Here is a 19,033-nt window from a genome sequence, read left to right on the forward strand (position 1 = left end):
TCAGGATTGGCGACCTCTCAGGGCACCTCTAACGGGCACAAATAACGGGCAAGCCCTATGAAAAGCACAGCATGAGTCTTGGTCCCACCTTTAAAAAGGAGGGTGACCTCTGGGATCTGGCAGCAGGATCTTTGGGAGATAAGAAAATATACTGCCTGCGATCGTGAAGTTTCAAGTCAGTCAAGAAAAGCAATCTCATGCACTGCACAAGCTCTTTCCCATGAGGCACCTCTCCTGCACTCTGTTTATGCAAATGAGCAAGCAGAGCGCTCAGGAATAAAACACCAAACTCATGTCCCCCAAAAAAGCAGCAGACAATTGCTGGATATTCCCCAACTTCTAATGCTTTTCTTTTAAACAAATGATAAACAGCCTCACCTGTGGCAAGGCTTAAAAAAATTGAATAAACTCTTAAATGTTCCTCTCCACGGAAATCTTTAGTAAAAGGCAAAAGATTTTTTCATTTTGAAGAGAAACCAGAGTAAGTGACAATATAGCTCTCTAGGGTAAGTGGCGGCACATCAAAGACCCTGTCATTGCGAGGGTGAGGACCTGAAAGGTATTTGCAGGCTCTAAGAAAGAGGGCGAGAACCAGGCCGGTGGGCAAAACAGGCCAACATTTCAAAGTCTCTGCTCAAGGTACAAAAAGGTGGACTGTTCACATGTGTATGTCTGGGAATATGCAAATTTCTTTTGTACTCACCTCAGCTCATTAGGAGTTGTCGGGGCTGCTGGGGAAGGGGAACAGGAAATGTGAATCAGGCTTTTAGTTAAGTGGCACTGTAGGCCTTTTGTCCCCTAGCCATTTTACGCTTTTAACACGCTCTACACATAGCCATGCACCGTATGTGCCTTTTTCACACGTACTTTCATTAAACCTGAATATAGAAGGATATATCTGTCTAGGCTGGAGACACGTGAAACAAGTCTGACGTGCCCCTTCAAGTCTACCTGAGAGGAAGCTGACTCAGGATTGGCGACCTCTCAGGGCACCTCGAACGGGCACAAATAACGGGCAAGCCCTATGAAAAGCACAGCATGAGTCTTGGTCCCACCTTTAAAAAGGAGGGTGACCTCTGGGATCTGGCAGCAGGATCTTTGGGAGATAAGAAAATATACTGCCTGCGATCGTGAAGTTTCAAGTCAGTCAAGAAAAGCAATCTCATGCACTGCACAAGCTCTTTCCCATGAGGCACCTCTCCTGCACTCTGTTTATGCAAATGAGCAAGCAGAGAGCTCAGGAATAAAACACCAAACTTATGTCCCCCAAAAAAGCAGCAGACAATTGCTGGATATTCCCCAACTTCTAATGCTTTTCTTTTAAACAAATGATAAACAGCCTCACCTGTGGCAAGGCTTAAAAAAATTGAATAAACTCTTAAATGTTCCTCTCCACGGAAATCTTTAGTAAAAGGCGAAAGATTTTTTCGTTTTGAAGAGAAACCAGAGTAAGTGACAATATAGCTCTCTAGGGTAAGTGGCGGCACATCAAAGACCCTGTCATTGCGAGGGTGAGGACCTGAAAGGTATTTTCAGGCTCTAAGAAAGAGGGCGAGAACCAGGCCGGTGGGCAAAACAGGCCAACATTTCAAAGTCTCTGCTCAAGGTACAAAAAGGTGGACTGTTCACATGTGTATGTCTGGGAATATGCAAATTTCTTTTGTACTCACCTCAGCTCATTAGGAGTTGTCGGGGCTGCTGGGGAAGGGGAACAGGAAATGTGAATCAGGCTTTTAGTTAAGTGGCACTGTAGGCCTTTTGTCCCCTAGCCATTTTACGCTTTCAACACGCTCTACACATAGCCATGCACCGTATGTGCCTTTTTCACACGTACTTTCATTAAACCTGAATATAGAAGGATATATCTGTCTAGGCTGGAGACACGTGAAACAAGTCTGACGTGCCCCTTCAAGTCTACCTGAGAGGAAGCTGACTCAGGATTGGCGACCTCTCAGGGCACCTCTAACGGGCACAAATAACGGGCAAGCCCTATGAAAAGCACAGCATGAGTCTTGGTCCCACCTTTAAAAAGGAGGGTGACCTCTGGGATCTGGCAGCAGGATCTTTGGGATATAAGAAAATATACTGCCTGCGATCGTGAAGTTTCAAGTCAGTCAAGAAAAGCAATCTCATGCACTGCACAAGCTCTTTCCCATGAGGCACCTCTCCTGCACTCTGTTTATGCAAATGAGCAAGCAGAGAGCTCAGGAATAAAACACCAAACTCATGTCCCCCAAAAAAAGCAGCAGACAATTGCTGGATATTCCCCAACTTCTAATGCTTTTCTTTTAAACAAATGATAAACAGCCTCACCTGTGGCAAGGCTTAAAAAAATTGAATAAACTCTTAAATGTTCCTCTCCACGGAAATCTTTAGTAAAAGGCGAAAGATTTTTTCGTTTTGAAGAGAAACCAGAGTAAGTGACAATATAGCTCTCTAGGGTAAGTGGCGGCACATCAAAGACCATGTCATTGCGAGGGTGAGGACCTGAAAGGTATTTTCAGGCTCTAAGAAAGAGGGCGAGAACCAGGCCGGTGGGCAAAACAGGCCAACATTTCAAAGTCTCTGCTCAAGGTACAAAAAGGTGGACTGTTCACATGTGTATGTCTGGGAATATGCAAATTTCTTTTGTACTCACCTCAGCTCATTAGGAGTTGTCGGGGCTGCTGGGGAAGGGGAACAGGAAATGTGAATCAGGCTTTTAGTTAAGTGGCACTGTAGGCCTTTTGTCCCCTAGCCATTTTACGCTTTCAACACGCTCTACACATAGCCATGCACCGTATGTGCCTTTTTCACACGTACTTTCATTAAACCTGAATATAGAAGGATATATCTGTCTAGGCTGGAGACACGTGAAACAAGTCTGACGTGCCCCTTCAAGTCTACCTGAGAGGAAGCTGACTCAGGATTGGCGACCTCTCAGGGCACCTCTAACGGGCACAAATAACGGGCAAGCCCTATGAAAAGCACAGCATGAGTCTTGGTCCCACCTTTAAAAAGGAGGGTGACCTCTGGGATCTGGCAGCAGGATCTTTGGGAGATAAGAAAATATACTGCCTGAGATCGTGAAGTTTCAAGTCAGTCAAGAAAAGCAATCTCATGCACTGCACAAGCTCTTTCCCATGAGGCACCTCTCCTGCACTCTGTTTATGCAAATGAGCAAGCAGAGCGCTCAGGAATAAAACACCAAACTCATGTCCCCCAAAAAAGCAGCAGACAATTGCTGGATATTCCCCAACTTCTAATGCTTTTCTTTTAAACAAATGATAAACAGCCTCACCTGTGGCAAGGCTTAAAAAAATTGAATAAACTCTTAAATGTTCCTCTCCACGGAAATCTTTAGTAAAAGGCGAAAGATTTTTTCGTTTTGAAGAGAAACCAGAGTAAGTGACAATATAGCTCTCTAGGGTAAGTGGCGGCACATCAAAGACCCTGTCATTGCGAGGGTGAGGACCTGAAAGGTATTTTCAGGCTCTAAGAAAGAGGGCGAGAACCAGGCCGGTGGGCAAAACAGGCCAACATTTCAAAGTCTCTGCTCAAGGTACAAAAAGGTGGACTGTTCACATGTGTATGTCTGGGAATATGCAAATTTCTTTTGTACTCACCTCAGCTCATTAGGAGTTGTCGGGGCTGCTGGGGAAGGGGAACAGCAAATGTGAATCAGGCTTTTAGTTAAGTGGCACTGTAGGCCTTTTGTCCCCTAGCCATTTTACGCTTTCAACACGCTCTACACATAGCCATGCACCGTATGTGCCTTTTTCACACGTACTTTCATTAAACCTGAATATAGAAGGATATATCTGTCTAGGCTGGAGACACGTGAAACAAGTCTGACGTGCCCCTTCAAGTCTACCTGAGAGGAAGCTGACTCAGGATTGGCGACCTCTCAGGGCACCTCTAACGGGCACAAATAACGGGCAAGCCCTATGAAAAGCACAGCATGAGTCTTGGTCCCACCTTTAAAAAGGAGGGTGACCTCTGGGATCTGGCAGCAGGATCTTTGGGAGATAAGAAAATATACTGCCTGCGATCGTGAAGTTTCAAGTCAGTCAAGAAAAGCAATCTCATGCACTGCACAAGCTCTTTCCCATGAGGCACCTCTCCTGCACTCTGTTTATGCAAATGAGCAAGCAGAGCGCTCAGGAATAAAACACCAAACTCATGTCCCCCAAAAAAGCAGCAGACAATTGCTGGATATTCCCCAACTTCTAATGCTTTTCTTTTAAACAAATGACAAACAGCCTCACCTGTGGCAAGGCTTAAAAAAATTGAATAAACTCTTAAATGTTCCTCTCCACGGAAATCTTTAGTAAAAGGCAAAAGATTTTTTCGTTTTGAAGAGAAACCAGAGTAAGTGACAATATAGCTCTCTAGGGTAAGTAGCGGCACATCAAAGACCCTGTCATTGCGAGGGTGAGGACCTGAAAGGTATTTGCAGGCTCTAAGAAAGAGGGCGAGAACCAGGCCGGTGGGCAAAACAGGCCAACATTTCAAAGTCTCTGCTCAAGGTACAAAAAGGTGGACTGTTCACATGTGTATGTCTGGGAATATGCAAATTTCTTTTGTACTCACCTCAGCTCATTAGGAGTTGTCGGGGCTGCTGGGGAAGGGGAACAGGAAATGTGAATCAGGCTTTTAGTTAAGTGGCACTGTAGGCCTTTTGTCCCCTAGCCATTTTACGCTTTTAACACGCTCTACACATAGCCATGCACCGTATGTGCCTTTTTCACACGTACTTTCATTAAACCTGAATATAGAAGGATATATCTGTCTAGGCTGGAGACACGTGAAACAAGTCTGACGTGCCCCTTCAAGTCTACCTGAGAGGAAGCTGACTCAGGATTGGCGACCTCTCAGGGCACCTCGAACGGGCACAAATAACGGGCAAGCCCTATGAAAAGCACAGCATGAGTCTTGGTCCCACCTTTAAAAAGGAGGGTGACCTCTGGGATCTGGCAGCAGGATCTTTGGGAGATAAGAAAATATACTGCCTGCGATCGTGAAGTTTCAAGTCAGTCAAGAAAAGCAATCTCATGCACTGCACAAGCTCTTTCCCATGAGGCACCTCTCCTGCACTCTGTTTATGCAAATGAGCAAGCAGAGAGCTCAGGAATAAAACACCAAACTTATGTCCCCCAAAAAAGCAGCAGACAATTGCTGGATATTCCCCAACTTCTAATGCTTTTCTTTTAAACAAATGATAAACAGCCTCACCTGTGGCAAGGCTTAAAAAAATTGAATAAACTCTTAAATGTTCCTCTCCACGGAAATCTTTAGTAAAAGGCGAAAGATTTTTTCGTTTTGAAGAGAAACCAGAGTAAGTGACAATATAGCTCTCTAGGGTAAGTGGCGGCACATCAAAGACCCTGTCATTGCGAGGGTGAGGACCTGAAAGGTATTTTCAGGCTCTAAGAAAGAGGGCGAGAACCAGGCCGGTGGGCAAAACAGGCCAACATTTCAAAGTCTCTGCTCAAGGTACAAAAAGGTGGACTGTTCACATGTGTATGTCTGGGAATATGCAAATTTCTTTTGTACTCACCTCAGCTCATTAGGAGTTGTCGGGGCTGCTGGGGAAGGGGAACAGGAAATGTGAATCAGGCTTTTAGTTAAGTGGCACTGTAGGCCTTTTGTCCCCTAGCCATTTTACGCTTTCAACACGCTCTACACATAGCCATGCACCGTATGTGCCTTTTTCACACGTACTTTCATTAAACCTGAATATAGAAGGATATATCTGTCTAGGCTGGAGACGCGTGAAACAAGTCTGACGTGCCCCTTCAAGTCTACCTGAGAGGAAGCTGACTCAGGATTGGCGACCTCTCAGGGCACCTCTAACGGGCACAAATAACGGGCAAGCCCTATGAAAAGCACAGCATGAGTCTTGGTCCCACCTTTAAAAAGGAGGGTGACCTCTGGGATCTGGCAGCAGGATCTTTGGGAGATAAGAAAATATACTGCCTGCGATCGTGAAGTTTCAAGTCTGTCAAGAAAAGCAATCTCATGCACTGCGCAAGCTCTTTCCCATGAGGCACCTCTCCTGCACTCTGTTTATGCAAATGAGCAAGCAGAGAGCTCAGGAATAAAACACCAAACTCATGTCCCCCAAAAAAGCAGCAGACAATTGCTGGATATTCCCCAACTTCTAATGCTTTTCTTTTAAACAAATGATAAACAGCCTCACCTGTGGCAAGGCTTAAAAAAATTGAATAAACTCTTAAATGTTCCTCTCCACGGAAATCTTTAGTAAAAGGCGAAAGATTTTTTCGTTTTGAAGAGAAACCAGAGTAAGTGACAATATAGCTCTCTAGGGTAAGTGGCGGCACATCAAAGACCCTGTCATTGCGAGGGTGAGGACCTGAAAGGTATTTTCAGGCTCTAAGAAAGAGGGCGAGAACCAGGCCGGTGGGCAAAACAGGCCAACATTTCAAAGTCTCTGCTCAAGGTACAAAAAGGTGGACTGTTCACATGTGTATGTCTGGGAATATGCAAATTTCTTTTGTACTCACCTCAGCTCATTAGGAGTTGTCGGGGCTGCTGGGGAAGGGGAACAGGAAATGTGAATCAGGCTTTTAGTTAAGTGGCACTGTAGGCCTTTTGTCCCCTAGCCATTTTACGCTTTCAACACGCTCTACACATAGCCATGCACCGTATGTGCCTTTTTCACACGTACTTTCATTAAACCTGAATATAGAAGGATATATCTGTCTAGGCTGGAGACACGTGAAACAAGTCTGACGTGCCCCTTCAAGTCTACCTGAGAGGAAGCTGACTCAGGATTGGCGACCTCTCAGGGCACCTCTAACGGGCACAAATAACGGGCAAGCCCTATGAAAAGCACAGCATGAGTCTTGGTCCCACCTTTAAAAAGGAGGGTGACCTCTGGGATCTGGCAGCAGGATCTTTGGGAGATAAGAAAATATACTGCCTGAGATCGTGAAGTTTCAAGTCAGTCAAGAAAAGCAATCTCATGCACTGCACAAGCTCTTTCCCATGAGGCACCTCTCCTGCACTCTGTTTATGCAAATGAGCAAGCAGAGCGCTCAGGAATAAAACACCAAACTCATGTCCCCCAAAAAAGCAGCAGACAATTGCTGGATATTCCCCAACTTCTAATGCTTTTCTTTTAAACAAATGATAAACAGCCTCACCTGTGGCAAGGCTTAAAAAAATTGAATAAACTCTTAAATGTTCCTCTCCACGGAAATCTTTAGTAAAAGGCGAAAGATTTTTTCGTTTTGAAGAGAAACCAGAGTAAGTGACAATATAGCTCTCTAGGGTAAGTGGCGGCACATCAAAGACCCTGTCATTGCGAGGGTGAGGACCTGAAAGGTATTTTCAGGCTCTAAGAAAGAGGGCGAGAACCAGGCCGGTGGGCAAAACAGGCCAACATTTCAAAGTCTCTGCTCAAGGTACAAAAAGGTGGACTGTTCACATGTGTATGTCTGGGAATATGCAAATTTCTTTTGTACTCACCTCAGCTCATTAGGAGTTGTCGGGGCTGCTGGGGAAGGGGAACAGCAAATGTGAATCAGGCTTTTAGTTAAGTGGCACTGTAGGCCTTTTGTCCCCTAGCCATTTTACGCTTTCAACACGCTCTACACATAGCCATGCACCGTATGTGCCTTTTTCACACGTACTTTCATTAAACCTGAATATAGAAGGATATATCTGTCTAGGCTGGAGACACGTGAAACAAGTCTGACGTGCCCCTTCAAGTCTACCTGAGAGGAAGCTGACTCAGGATTGGCGACCTCTCAGGGCACCTCTAACGGGCACAAATAACGGGCAAGCCCTATGAAAAGCACAGCATGAGTCTTGGTCCCACCTTTAAAAAGGAGGGTGACCTCTGGGATCTGGCAGCAGGATCTTTGGGAGATAAGAAAATATACTGCCTGCGATCGTGAAGTTTCAAGTCAGTCAAGAAAAGCAATCTCATGCACTGCACAAGCTCTTTCCCATGAGGCACCTCTCCTGCACTCTGTTTATGCAAATGAGCAAGCAGAGCGCTCAGGAATAAAACACCAAACTCATGTCCCCCAAAAAAGCAGCAGACAATTGCTGGATATTCCCCAACTTCTAATGCTTTTCTTTTAAACAAATGACAAACAGCCTCACCTGTGGCAAGGCTTAAAAAAATTGAATAAACTCTTAAATGTTCCTCTCCACGGAAATCTTTAGTAAAAGGCAAAAGATTTTTTCGTTTTGAAGAGAAACCAGAGTAAGTGACAATATAGCTCTCTAGGGTAAGTGGCGGCACATCAAAGACCCTGTCATTGCGAGGGTGAGGACCTGAAAGGTATTTGCAGGCTCTAAGAAAGAGGGCGAGAACCAGGCCGGTGGGCAAAACAGGCCAACATTTCAAAGTCTCTGCTCAAGGTACAAAAAGGTGGACTGTTCACATGTGTATGTCTGGGAATATGCAAATTTCTTTTGTACTCACCTCAGCTCATTAGGAGTTGTCGGGGCTGCTGGGGAAGGGGAACAGGAAATGTGAATCAGGCTTTTAGTTAAGTGGCACTGTAGGCCTTTTGTCCCCTAGCCATTTTACGCTTTTAACACGCTCTACACATAGCCATGCACCGTATGTGCCTTTTTCACACGTACTTTCATTAAACCTGAATATAGAAGGATATATCTGTCTAGGCTGGAGACACGTGAAACAAGTCTGACGTGCCCCTTCAAGTCTACCTGAGAGGAAGCTGACTCAGGATTGGCGACCTCTCAGGGCACCTCGAACGGGCACAAATAACGGGCAAGCCCTATGAAAAGCACAGCATGAGTCTTGGTCCCACCTTTAAAAAGGAGGGTGACCTCTGGGATCTGGCAGCAGGATCTTTGGGAGATAAGAAAATATACTGCCTGCGATCGTGAAGTTTCAAGTCAGTCAAGAAAAGCAATCTCATGCACTGCACAAGCTCTTTCCCATGAGGCACCTCTCCTGCACTCTGTTTATGCAAATGAGCAAGCAGAGAGCTCAGGAATAAAACACCAAACTTATGTCCCCCAAAAAAGCAGCAGACAATTGCTGGATATTCCCCAACTTCTAATGCTTTTCTTTTAAACAAATGATAAACAGCCTCACCTGTGGCAAGGCTTAAAAAAATTGAATAAACTCTTAAATGTTCCTCTCCACGGAAATCTTTAGTAAAAGGCGAAAGATTTTTTCGTTTTGAAGAGAAACCAGAGTAAGTGACAATATAGCTCTCTAGGGTAAGTGGCGGCACATCAAAGACCCTGTCATTGCGAGGGTGAGGACCTGAAAGGTATTTTCAGGCTCTAAGAAAGAGGGCGAGAACCAGGCCGGTGGGCAAAACAGGCCAACATTTCAAAGTCTCTGCTCAAGGTACAAAAAGGTGGACTGTTCACATGTGTATGTCTGGGAATATGCAAATTTCTTTTGTACTCACCTCAGCTCATTAGGAGTTGTCGGGGCTGCTGGGGAAGGGGAACAGGAAATGTGAATCAGGCTTTTAGTTAAGTGGCACTGTAGGCCTTTTGTCCCCTAGCCATTTTACGCTTTCAACACGCTCTACACATAGCCATGCACCGTATGTGCCTTTTTCACACGTACTTTCATTAAACCTGAATATAGAAGGATATATCTGTCTAGGCTGGAGACACGTGAAACAAGTCTGACGTGCCCCTTCAAGTCTACCTGAGAGGAAGCTGACTCAGGATTGGCGACCTCTCAGGGCACCTCTAACGGGCACAAATAACGGGCAAGCCCTATGAAAAGCACAGCATGAGTCTTGGTCCCACCTTTAAAAAGGAGGGTGACCTCTGGGATCTGGCAGCAGGATCTTTGGGAGATAAGAAAATATACTGCCTGAGATCGTGAAGTTTCAAGTCAGTCAAGAAAAGCAATCTCATGCACTGCACAAGCTCTTTCCCATGAGGCACCTCTCCTGCACTCTGTTTATGCAAATGAGCAAGCAGAGCGCTCAGGAATAAAACACCAAACTCATGTCCCCCAAAAAAGCAGCAGACAATTGCTGGATATTCCCCAACTTCTAATGCTTTTCTTTTAAACAAATGATAAACAGCCTCACCTGTGGCAAGGCTTAAAAAAATTGAATAAACTCTTAAATGTTCCTCTCCACGGAAATCTTTAGTAAAAGGCGAAAGATTTTTTCGTTTTGAAGAGAAACCAGAGTAAGTGACAATATAGCTCTCTAGGGTAAGTGGCGGCACATCAAAGACCCTGTCATTGCGAGGGTGAGGACCTGAAAGGTATTTTCAGGCTCTAAGAAAGAGGGCGAGAACCAGGCCGGTGGGCAAAACAGGCCAACATTTCAAAGTCTCTGCTCAAGGTACAAAAAGGTGGACTGTTCACATGTGTATGTCTGGGAATATGCAAATTTCTTTTGTACTCACCTCAGCTCATTAGGAGTTGTCGGGGCTGCTGGGGAAGGGGAACAGCAAATGTGAATCAGGCTTTTAGTTAAGTGGCACTGTAGGCCTTTTGTCCCCTAGCCATTTTACGCTTTCAACACGCTCTACACATAGCCATGCACCGTATGTGCCTTTTTCACACGTACTTTCATTAAACCTGAATATAGAAGGATATATCTGTCTAGGCTGGAGACACGTGAAACAAGTCTGACGTGCCCCTTCAAGTCTACCTGAGAGGAAGCTGACTCAGGATTGGCGACCTCTCAGGGCACCTCTAACGGGCACAAATAACGGGCACAAATAACGGGCAAGCTCTATGAAAAGCACAGCATGAGTCTTGGTCCCACCTTTAAAAAGGAGGGTGACCTCTGGGATCTGGCAGCAGGATCTTTGGGAGATAAGAAAATATACTGCCTGCGATCATGAAGTTTCAAGTCAGTCAAGAAAAGCAATCTCATGCACTGCACAAGCTCTTTCCCATGAGGCACCTCTCCTGCACTCTGTTTATGCAAATGAGCAAGCAGAGAGCTCAGGAATAAAACACCAAACTCATGTCCCCCAAAAAAGCAGCAGACAATTGCTGGATATTCCCCAACTTCTAATGCTTTTCTTTTAAACAAATGATAAACAGCCTCACCTGTGGCAAGGCTTAAAAAAATTGAATAAACTCTTAAATGTTCCTCTCCACGGAAATCTTTAGTAAAAGGCGAAAGATTTTTTCGTTTTGAAGAGAAACCAGAGTAAGTGACAATATAGCTCTCTAGGGTAAGTGGCGGCACATCAAAGACCCTGTCATTGCGAGGGTGAGGACCTGAAAGGTATTTTCAGGCTCTAAGAAAGAGGGCGAGAACCAGGCCGGTGGGCAAAACAGGCCAACATTTCAAAGTCTCTGCTCAAGGTACAAAAAGGTGGACTGTTCACATGTGTATGTCTGGGAATATGCAAATTTCTTTTGTACTCACCTCAGCTCATTAGGAGTTGTCGGGGCTGCTGGGGAAGGGGAACAGCAAATGTGAATCAGGCTTTTAGTTAAGTGGCACTGTAGGCCTTTTGTCCCCTAGCCATTTTACGCTTTCAACACGCTCTACACATAGCCATGCACCGTATGTGCCTTTTTCACACGTACTTTCATTAAACCTGAATATAGAAGGATATATCTGTCTAGGCTGGAGACACGTGAAACAAGTCTGACGTGCCCCTTCAAGTCTACCTGAGAGGAAGCTGACTCAGGATTGGCGACCTCTCAGGGCACCTCTAACGGGCACAAATAACGGGCAAGCCCTATGAAAAGCACAGCATGAGTCTTGGTCCCACCTTTAAAAAGGAGGGTGACCTCTGGGATCTGGCAGCAGGATCTTTGGGAGATAAGAAAATATACTGCCTGCGATCGTGAAGTTTCAAGTCAGTCAAGAAAAGCAATCTCATGCACTGCACAAGCTCTTTCCCATGAGGCACCTCTCCTGCACTCTGTTTATGCAAATGAGCAAGCAGAGCGCTCAGGAATAAAACACCAAACTCATGTCCCCCAAAAAAGCAGCAGACAATTGCTGGATATTCCCCAACTTCTAATGCTTTTCTTTTAAACAAATGATAAACAGCCTCACCTGTGGCAAGGCTTAAAAAAATTGAATAAACTCTTAAATGTTCCTCTCCACGGAAATCTTTAGTAAAAGGCAAAAGATTTTTTCATTTTGAAGAGAAACCAGAGTAAGTGACAATATAGCTCTCTAGGGTAAGTGGCGGCACATCAAAGACCCTGTCATTGCGAGGGTGAGGACCTGAAAGGTATTTGCAGGCTCTAAGAAAGAGGGCGAGAACCAGGCCGGTGGGCAAAACAGGCCAACATTTCAAAGTCTCTGCTCAAGGTACAAAAAGGTGGACTGTTCACATGTGTATGTCTGGGAATATGCAAATTTCTTTTGTACTCACCTCAGCTCATTAGGAGTTGTCGGGGCTGCTGGGGAAGGGGAACAGGAAATGTGAATCAGGCTTTTAGTTAAGTGGCACTGTAGGCCTTTTGTCCCCTAGCCATTTTACGCTTTTAACACGCTCTACACATAGCCATGCACCGTATGTGCCTTTTTCACACGTACTTTCATTAAACCTGAATATAGAAGGATATATCTGTCTAGGCTGGAGACACGTGAAACAAGTCTGACGTGCCCCTTCAAGTCTACCTGAGAGGAAGCTGACTCAGGATTGGCGACCTCTCAGGGCACCTCGAACGGGCACAAATAACGGGCAAGCCCTATGAAAAGCACAGCATGAGTCTTGGTCCCACCTTTAAAAAGGAGGGTGACCTCTGGGATCTGGCAGCAGGATCTTTGGGAGATAAGAAAATATACTGCCTGCGATCGTGAAGTTTCAAGTCAGTCAAGAAAAGCAATCTCATGCACTGCACAAGCTCTTTCCCATGAGGCACCTCTCCTGCACTCTGTTTATGCAAATGAGCAAGCAGAGAGCTCAGGAATAAAACACCAAACTTATGTCCCCCAAAAAAGCAGCAGACAATTGCTGGATATTCCCCAACTTCTAATGCTTTTCTTTTAAACAAATGATAAACAGCCTCACCTGTGGCAAGGCTTAAAAAAATTGAATAAACTCTTAAATGTTCCTCTCCACGGAAATCTTTAGTAAAAGGCGAAAGATTTTTTCGTTTTGAAGAGAAACCAGAGTAAGTGACAATATAGCTCTCTAGGGTAAGTGGCGGCACATCAAAGACCCTGTCATTGCGAGGGTGAGGACCTGAAAGGTATTTTCAGGCTCTAAGAAAGAGGGCGAGAACCAGGCCGGTGGGCAAAACAGGCCAACATTTCAAAGTCTCTGCTCAAGGTACAAAAAGGTGGACTGTTCACATGTGTATGTCTGGGAATATGCAAATTTCTTTTGTACTCACCTCAGCTCATTAGGAGTTGTCGGGGCTGCTGGGGAAGGGGAACAGGAAATGTGAATCAGGCTTTTAGTTAAGTGGCACTGTAGGCCTTTTGTCCCCTAGCCATTTTACGCTTTCAACACGCTCTACACATAGCCATGCACCGTATGTGCCTTTTTCACACGTACTTTCATTAAACCTGAATATAGAAGGATATATCTGTCTAGGCTGGAGACACGTGAAACAAGTCTGACGTGCCCCTTCAAGTCTACCTGAGAGGAAGCTGACTCAGGATTGGCGACCTCTCAGGGCACCTCTAACGGGCACAAATAACGGGCAAGCCCTATGAAAAGCACAGCATGAGTCTTGGTCCCACCTTTAAAAAGGAGGGTGACCTCTGGGATCTGGCAGCAGGATCTTTGGGATATAAGAAAATATACTGCCTGCGATCGTGAAGTTTCAAGTCAGTCAAGAAAAGCAATCTCATGCACTGCACAAGCTCTTTCCCATGAGGCACCTCTCCTGCACTCTGTTTATGCAAATGAGCAAGCAGAGAGCTCAGGAATAAAACACCAAACTCATGTCCCCCAAAAAAGCAGCAGACAATTGCTGGATATTCCCCAACTTCTAATGCTTTTCTTTTAAACAAATGATAAACAGCCTCACCTGTGGCAAGGCTTAAAAAAATTGAATAAACTCTTAAATGTTCCTCTCCACGGAAATCTTTAGTAAAAGGCGAAAGATTTTTTCGTTTTGAAGAGAAACCAGAGTAAGTGACAATATAGCTCTCTAGGGTAAGTGGCGGCACATCAAAGACCATGTCATTGCGAGGGTGAGGACCTGAAAGGTATTTTCAGGCTCTAAGAAAGAGGGCGAGAACCAGGCCGGTGGGCAAAACAGGCCAACATTTCAAAGTCTCTGCTCAAGGTACAAAAAGGTGGACTGTTCACATGTGTATGTCTGGGAATATGCAAATTTCTTTTGTACTCACCTCAGCTCATTAGGAGTTGTCGGGGCTGCTGGGGAAGGGGAACAGGAAATGTGAATCAGGCTTTTAGTTAAGTGGCACTGTAGGCCTTTTGTCCCCTAGCCATTTTACGCTTTCAACACGCTCTACACATAGCCATGCACCGTATGTGCCTTTTTCACACGTACTTTCATTAAACCTGAATATAGAAGGATATATCTGTCTAGGCTGGAGACACGTGAAACAAGTCTGACGTGCCCCTTCAAGTCTACCTGAGAGGAAGCTGACTCAGGATTGGCGACCTCTCAGGGCACCTCTAACGGGCACAAATAACGGGCAAGCCCTATGAAAAGCACAGCATGAGTCTTGGTCCCACCTTTAAAAAGGAGGGTGACCTCTGGGATCTGGCAGCAGGATCTTTGGGAGATAAGAAAATATACTGCCTGAGATCGTGAAGTTTCAAGTCAGTCAAGAAAAGCAATCTCATGCACTGCACAAGCTCTTTCCCATGAGGCACCTCTCCTGCACTCTGTTTATGCAAATGAGCAAGCAGAGCGCTCAGGAATAAAACACCAAACTCATGTCCCCCAAAAAAGCAGCAGACAATTGCTGGATATTCCCCAACTTCTAATGCTTTTCTTTTAAACAAATGATAAACAGCCTCACCTGTGGCAAGGCTTAAAAAAATTGAATAAACTCTTAAATGTTCCTCTCCACGGAAATCTTTAGTAAAAGGCGAAAGATTTTTTCGTTTTGAAGAGAAACCAGAGTAAGTGACAATATAGCTCTCTAGGGTAAGTGGCGGCACATCAAAGACCCTGTCATTGCGAGGGTGAGGACCTGAAAGGTATTTTCAGGCTCTAAGAAAGAGGGCGAGAACCAGGCCGGTGGGCAAAACAGGCCAACATTTCAAAGTCTCTGCTCAAGGTACAAAAAGGTGGACTGTTCACATGTGTATGTCTGGGAATATGCAAATTTCTTTTGTACTCACCTCAGCTCATTAGGAGTTGTCGGGGCTGCTGGGGAAGGGGAACAGCAAATGTGAATCAGGCTTTTAGTTAAGTGGCACTGTAGGCCTTTTGTCCCCTAGCCATTTTACGCTTTCAACACGCTCTACACATAGCCATGCACCGTATGTGCCTTTTTCACACGTACTTTCATTAAACCTGAATATAGAAGGATATATCTGTCTAGGCTGGAGACACGTGAAACAAGTCTGACGTGCCCCTTCAAGTCTACCTGAGAGGAAGCTGACTCAGGATTGGCGACCTCTCAGGGCACCTCTAACGGGCACAAATAACGGGCAAGCCCTATGAAAAGCACAGCATGAGTCTTGGTCCCACCTTTAAAAAGGAGGGTGACCTCTGGGATCTGGCAGCAGGATCTTTGGGAGATAAGAAAATATACTGCCTGCGATCGTGAAGTTTCAAGTCAGTCAAGAAAAGCAATCTCATGCACTGCACAAGCTCTTTCCCATGAGGCACCTCTCCTGCACTCTGTTTATGCAAATGAGCAAGCAGAGCGCTCAGGAATAAAACACCAAACTCATGTCCCCCAAAAAAGCAGCAGACAATTGCTGGATATTCCCCAACTTCTAATGCTTTTCTTTTAAACAAATGACAAACAGCCTCACCTGTGGCAAGGCTTAAAAAAATTGAATAAACTCTTAAATGTTCCTCTCCACGGAAATCTTTAGTAAAAGGCAAAAGATTTTTTCGTTTTGAAGAGAAACCAGAGTAAGTGACAATATAGCTCTCTAGGGTAAGTAGCGGCACATCAAAGACCCTGTCATTGCGAGGGTGAGGACCTGAAAGGTATTTGCAGGCTCTAAGAAAGAGGGCGAGAACCAGGCCGGTGGGCAAAACAGGCCAACATTTCAAAGTCTCTGCTCAAGGTACAAAAAGGTGGACTGTTCACATGTGTATGTCTGGGAATATGCAAATTTCTTTTGTACTCACCTCAGCTCATTAGGAGTTGTCGGGGCTGCTGGGGAAGGGGAACAGGAAATGTGAATCAGGCTTTTAGTTAAGTGGCACTGTAGGCCTTTTGTCCCCTAGCCATTTTACGCTTTTAACACGCTCTACACATAGCCATGCACCGTATGTGCCTTTTTCACACGTACTTTCATTAAACCTGAATATAGAAGGATATATCTGTCTAGGCTGGAGACACGTGAAACAAGTCTGACGTGCCCCTTCAAGTCTACCTGAGAGGAAGCTGACTCAGGATTGGCGACCTCTCAGGGCACCTCGAACGGGCACAAATAACGGGCAAGCCCTATGAAAAGCACAGCATGAGTCTTGGTCCCACCTTTAAAAAGGAGGGTGACCTCTGGGATCTGGCAGCAGGATCTTTGGGAGATAAGAAAATATACTGCCTGCGATCGTGAAGTTTCAAGTCAGTCAAGAAAAGCAATCTCATGCACTGCACAAGCTCTTTCCCATGAGGCACCTCTCCTGCACTCTGTTTATGCAAATGAGCAAGCAGAGAGCTCAGGAATAAAACACCAAACTTATGTCCCCCAAAAAAGCAGCAGACAATTGCTGGATATTCCCCAACTTCTAATGCTTTTCTTTTAAACAAATGATAAACAGCCTCACCTGTGGCAAGGCTTAAAAAAATTGAATAAACTCTTAAATGTTCCTCTCCACGGAAATCTTTAGTAAAAGGCGAAAGATTTTTTCGTTTTGAAGAGAAACCAGAGTAAGTGACAATATAGCTCTCTAGGGTAAGTGGCGGCACATCAAAGACCCTGTCATTGCGAGGGTGAGGACCTGAAAGGTATTTTCAGGCTCTAAGAAAGAGGGCGAGAACCAGGCCGGTGGGCAAAACAGGCCAACATTTCAAAGTCTCTGCTCAAGGTACAAAAAGGTGGACTGTTCACATGTGTATGTCTGGGAATATGCAAATTTCTTTTGTACTCACCTCAGCTCATTAGGAGTTGTCGGGGCTGCTGGGGAAGGGGAACAGGAAATGTGAATCAGGCTTTTAGTTAAGTGGCACTGTAGGCCTTTTGTCCCCTAGCCATTTTACGCTTTCAACACGCTCTACACATAGCCATGCACCGTATGTGCCTTTTTCACACGTACTTTCATTAAACCTGAATATAGAAGGATATATCTGTCTAGGCTGGAGACACGTGAAACAAGTCTGACGTGCCCCTTCAAGTCTACCTGAGAGGAAGCTGACTCAGGATTGGCGACCTCTCAGGGCACCTCTAACGGGCACAAATAACGGGCAAGCCCTATGAAAAGCACAGCATGAGTCTTGGTCCCACCTTTAAAAAGGAGGGTGACCTCTGGGATCTGGCAGCAGGATCTTTGGGAGATAAGAAAATATACTGCCTGCGATCGTGAAGTTTCAAGTCTGTCAAGAAAAGCAATCTCATGCACTGCGCAAGCTCTTTCCCATGAGGCACCTCTCCTGCACTCTGTTTATGCAAATGAGCAAGCAGAGAGCTCAGGAATAAAACACCAAACTCATGTCCCCCAAAAAAGCAGCAGACAATTGCTGGATATTCCCCAACTTCTAATGCTTTTCTTTTAAACAAATGATAAACAGCCTCACCTGTGGCAAGGCTTAAAAAAATTGAATAAACTCTTAAATGTTCCTCTCCACGGAAATCTTTAGTAAAAGGCGAAAGATTTTTTCGTTTTGAAGAGAAACCAGAGTAAGTGACAATATAGCTCTCTAGGGTAAGTGGCGGCACATCAAAGACCCTGTCATTGCGAGGGTGAGGACCTGAAAGGTATTTTCAGGCTCTAAGAAAGAGGGCGAGAACCAGGCCGGTGGGCAAAACAGGCCAACATTTCAAAGTCTCTGCTCAAGGTACAAAAAGGTGGACTGTTCACATGTGTATGTCTGGGAATATGCAAATTTCTTTTGTACTCACCTCAGCTCATTAGGAGTTGTCGGGGCTGCTGGGGAAGGGGAACAGGAAATGTGAATCAGGCTTTTAGTTAAGTGGCACTGTAGGCCTTTTGTCCCCTAGCCATTTTACGCTTTCAACACGCTCTACACATAGCCATGCACCGTATGTGCCTTTTTCACACGTACTTTCATTAAACCTGAATATAGAAGGATATATCTGTCTAGGCTGGAGACACGTGAAACAAGTCTGACGTGCCCCTTCAAGTCTACCTGAGAGGAAGCTGACTCAGGATTGGCGACCTCTCAGGGCACCTCTAACGGGCACAAATAACGGGCAAGCCCTATGAAAAGCACAGCATGAGTCTTGGTCCCACCTTTAAAAAGGAGGGTGACCTCTGGGATCTGGCAGCAGGATCTTTGGGAGATAAGAAAATATACTGCCTGAGATCGTGAAGTTTCAAGTCAGTCAAGAAAAGCAATCTCATGCACTGCACAAGCTCTTTCCCATGAGGCACCTCTCCTGCACTCTGTTTATGCAAATGAGCAAGCAGAGCGCTCAGGAATAAAACACCAAACTCATGTCCCCCAAAAAAGCAGCAGACAATTGCTGGATATTCCCCAACTTCTAATGCTTTTCTTTTAAACAAATGATAAACAGCCTCACCTGTGGCAAGGCTTAAAAAAATTGAATAAACTCTTAAATGTTCCTCTCCACGGAAATCTTTAGTAAAAGGCGAAAGATTTTTTCGTTTTGAAGAGAAACCAGAGTAAGTGACAATATAGCTCTCTAGGGTAAGTGGCGGCACATCAAAGACCCTGTCATTGCGAGGGTGAGGACCTGAAAGGTATTTTCAGGCTCTAAGAAAGAGGGCGAGAACCAGGCCGGTGGGCAAAACAGGCCAACATTTCAAAGTCTCTGCTCAAGGTACAAA

At 45.2% G+C, this 19,033-nt stretch overlaps 20 non-coding genes across 20 annotated transcripts; all 20 read right to left on the reverse strand.

Annotated features, from left to right (window-relative positions):
* Positions 1-370: 370 nt before the first annotated feature.
* LOC146775542 (U5 spliceosomal RNA) lies at positions 371-485 on the reverse strand. The gene has a single exon (XR_014973943.1). It is a non-coding gene; the product is annotated as a U5 spliceosomal RNA (small nuclear RNA).
* Positions 486-1,337: 852 nt separating this feature from the next.
* On the reverse strand, positions 1,338-1,452 carry LOC146775543 (U5 spliceosomal RNA). Its single transcript, XR_014973405.1, has one exon. It is a non-coding gene; the product is annotated as a U5 spliceosomal RNA (small nuclear RNA).
* Positions 1,453-2,305: 853 nt separating this feature from the next.
* LOC146775544 (U5 spliceosomal RNA) lies at positions 2,306-2,420 on the reverse strand. The gene has a single exon (XR_014973406.1). It is a non-coding gene; the product is annotated as a U5 spliceosomal RNA (small nuclear RNA).
* An 852-nt stretch (positions 2,421-3,272) lies between these two features.
* On the reverse strand, positions 3,273-3,387 carry LOC146775545 (U5 spliceosomal RNA). The gene has a single exon (XR_014973407.1). It is a non-coding gene; the product is annotated as a U5 spliceosomal RNA (small nuclear RNA).
* Positions 3,388-4,239: 852 nt separating this feature from the next.
* LOC146775546 (U5 spliceosomal RNA) lies at positions 4,240-4,354 on the reverse strand. Its single transcript, XR_014973703.1, has one exon. It is a non-coding gene; the product is annotated as a U5 spliceosomal RNA (small nuclear RNA).
* An 852-nt stretch (positions 4,355-5,206) lies between these two features.
* Positions 5,207-5,321, reverse strand: LOC146775547 (U5 spliceosomal RNA). The gene has a single exon (XR_014973408.1). It is a non-coding gene; the product is annotated as a U5 spliceosomal RNA (small nuclear RNA).
* Positions 5,322-6,173: 852 nt separating this feature from the next.
* On the reverse strand, positions 6,174-6,288 carry LOC146775548 (U5 spliceosomal RNA). Its single transcript, XR_014973409.1, has one exon. It is a non-coding gene; the product is annotated as a U5 spliceosomal RNA (small nuclear RNA).
* Positions 6,289-7,140: 852 nt separating this feature from the next.
* LOC146775549 (U5 spliceosomal RNA) lies at positions 7,141-7,255 on the reverse strand. Its single transcript, XR_014973410.1, has one exon. It is a non-coding gene; the product is annotated as a U5 spliceosomal RNA (small nuclear RNA).
* An 852-nt stretch (positions 7,256-8,107) lies between these two features.
* Positions 8,108-8,222, reverse strand: LOC146775550 (U5 spliceosomal RNA). The gene has a single exon (XR_014973705.1). It is a non-coding gene; the product is annotated as a U5 spliceosomal RNA (small nuclear RNA).
* An 852-nt stretch (positions 8,223-9,074) lies between these two features.
* On the reverse strand, positions 9,075-9,189 carry LOC146775551 (U5 spliceosomal RNA). Its single transcript, XR_014973411.1, has one exon. It is a non-coding gene; the product is annotated as a U5 spliceosomal RNA (small nuclear RNA).
* Positions 9,190-10,041: 852 nt separating this feature from the next.
* On the reverse strand, positions 10,042-10,156 carry LOC146775552 (U5 spliceosomal RNA). Its single transcript, XR_014973412.1, has one exon. It is a non-coding gene; the product is annotated as a U5 spliceosomal RNA (small nuclear RNA).
* An 865-nt stretch (positions 10,157-11,021) lies between these two features.
* LOC146775553 (U5 spliceosomal RNA) lies at positions 11,022-11,136 on the reverse strand. Its single transcript, XR_014973413.1, has one exon. It is a non-coding gene; the product is annotated as a U5 spliceosomal RNA (small nuclear RNA).
* An 852-nt stretch (positions 11,137-11,988) lies between these two features.
* LOC146775554 (U5 spliceosomal RNA) lies at positions 11,989-12,103 on the reverse strand. The gene has a single exon (XR_014973944.1). It is a non-coding gene; the product is annotated as a U5 spliceosomal RNA (small nuclear RNA).
* Positions 12,104-12,955: 852 nt separating this feature from the next.
* On the reverse strand, positions 12,956-13,070 carry LOC146775555 (U5 spliceosomal RNA). Its single transcript, XR_014973415.1, has one exon. It is a non-coding gene; the product is annotated as a U5 spliceosomal RNA (small nuclear RNA).
* An 852-nt stretch (positions 13,071-13,922) lies between these two features.
* LOC146775556 (U5 spliceosomal RNA) lies at positions 13,923-14,037 on the reverse strand. The gene has a single exon (XR_014973416.1). It is a non-coding gene; the product is annotated as a U5 spliceosomal RNA (small nuclear RNA).
* Positions 14,038-14,889: 852 nt separating this feature from the next.
* LOC146775557 (U5 spliceosomal RNA) lies at positions 14,890-15,004 on the reverse strand. The gene has a single exon (XR_014973417.1). It is a non-coding gene; the product is annotated as a U5 spliceosomal RNA (small nuclear RNA).
* Positions 15,005-15,856: 852 nt separating this feature from the next.
* Positions 15,857-15,971, reverse strand: LOC146775558 (U5 spliceosomal RNA). Its single transcript, XR_014973706.1, has one exon. It is a non-coding gene; the product is annotated as a U5 spliceosomal RNA (small nuclear RNA).
* Positions 15,972-16,823: 852 nt separating this feature from the next.
* LOC146775559 (U5 spliceosomal RNA) lies at positions 16,824-16,938 on the reverse strand. Its single transcript, XR_014973418.1, has one exon. It is a non-coding gene; the product is annotated as a U5 spliceosomal RNA (small nuclear RNA).
* Positions 16,939-17,790: 852 nt separating this feature from the next.
* Positions 17,791-17,905, reverse strand: LOC146775560 (U5 spliceosomal RNA). Its single transcript, XR_014973419.1, has one exon. It is a non-coding gene; the product is annotated as a U5 spliceosomal RNA (small nuclear RNA).
* An 852-nt stretch (positions 17,906-18,757) lies between these two features.
* Positions 18,758-18,872, reverse strand: LOC146775561 (U5 spliceosomal RNA). Its single transcript, XR_014973420.1, has one exon. It is a non-coding gene; the product is annotated as a U5 spliceosomal RNA (small nuclear RNA).
* Between the last annotated feature and the right edge of the window lie 161 nt (positions 18,873-19,033).

The sequence above is a fragment of the Triturus cristatus genome, chromosome 12, assembly GCF_964204655.1.
Source record: "Triturus cristatus chromosome 12, aTriCri1.1, whole genome shotgun sequence".
Classification (NCBI taxonomy): Eukaryota; Metazoa; Chordata; class Amphibia; order Caudata; family Salamandridae; genus Triturus; species Triturus cristatus.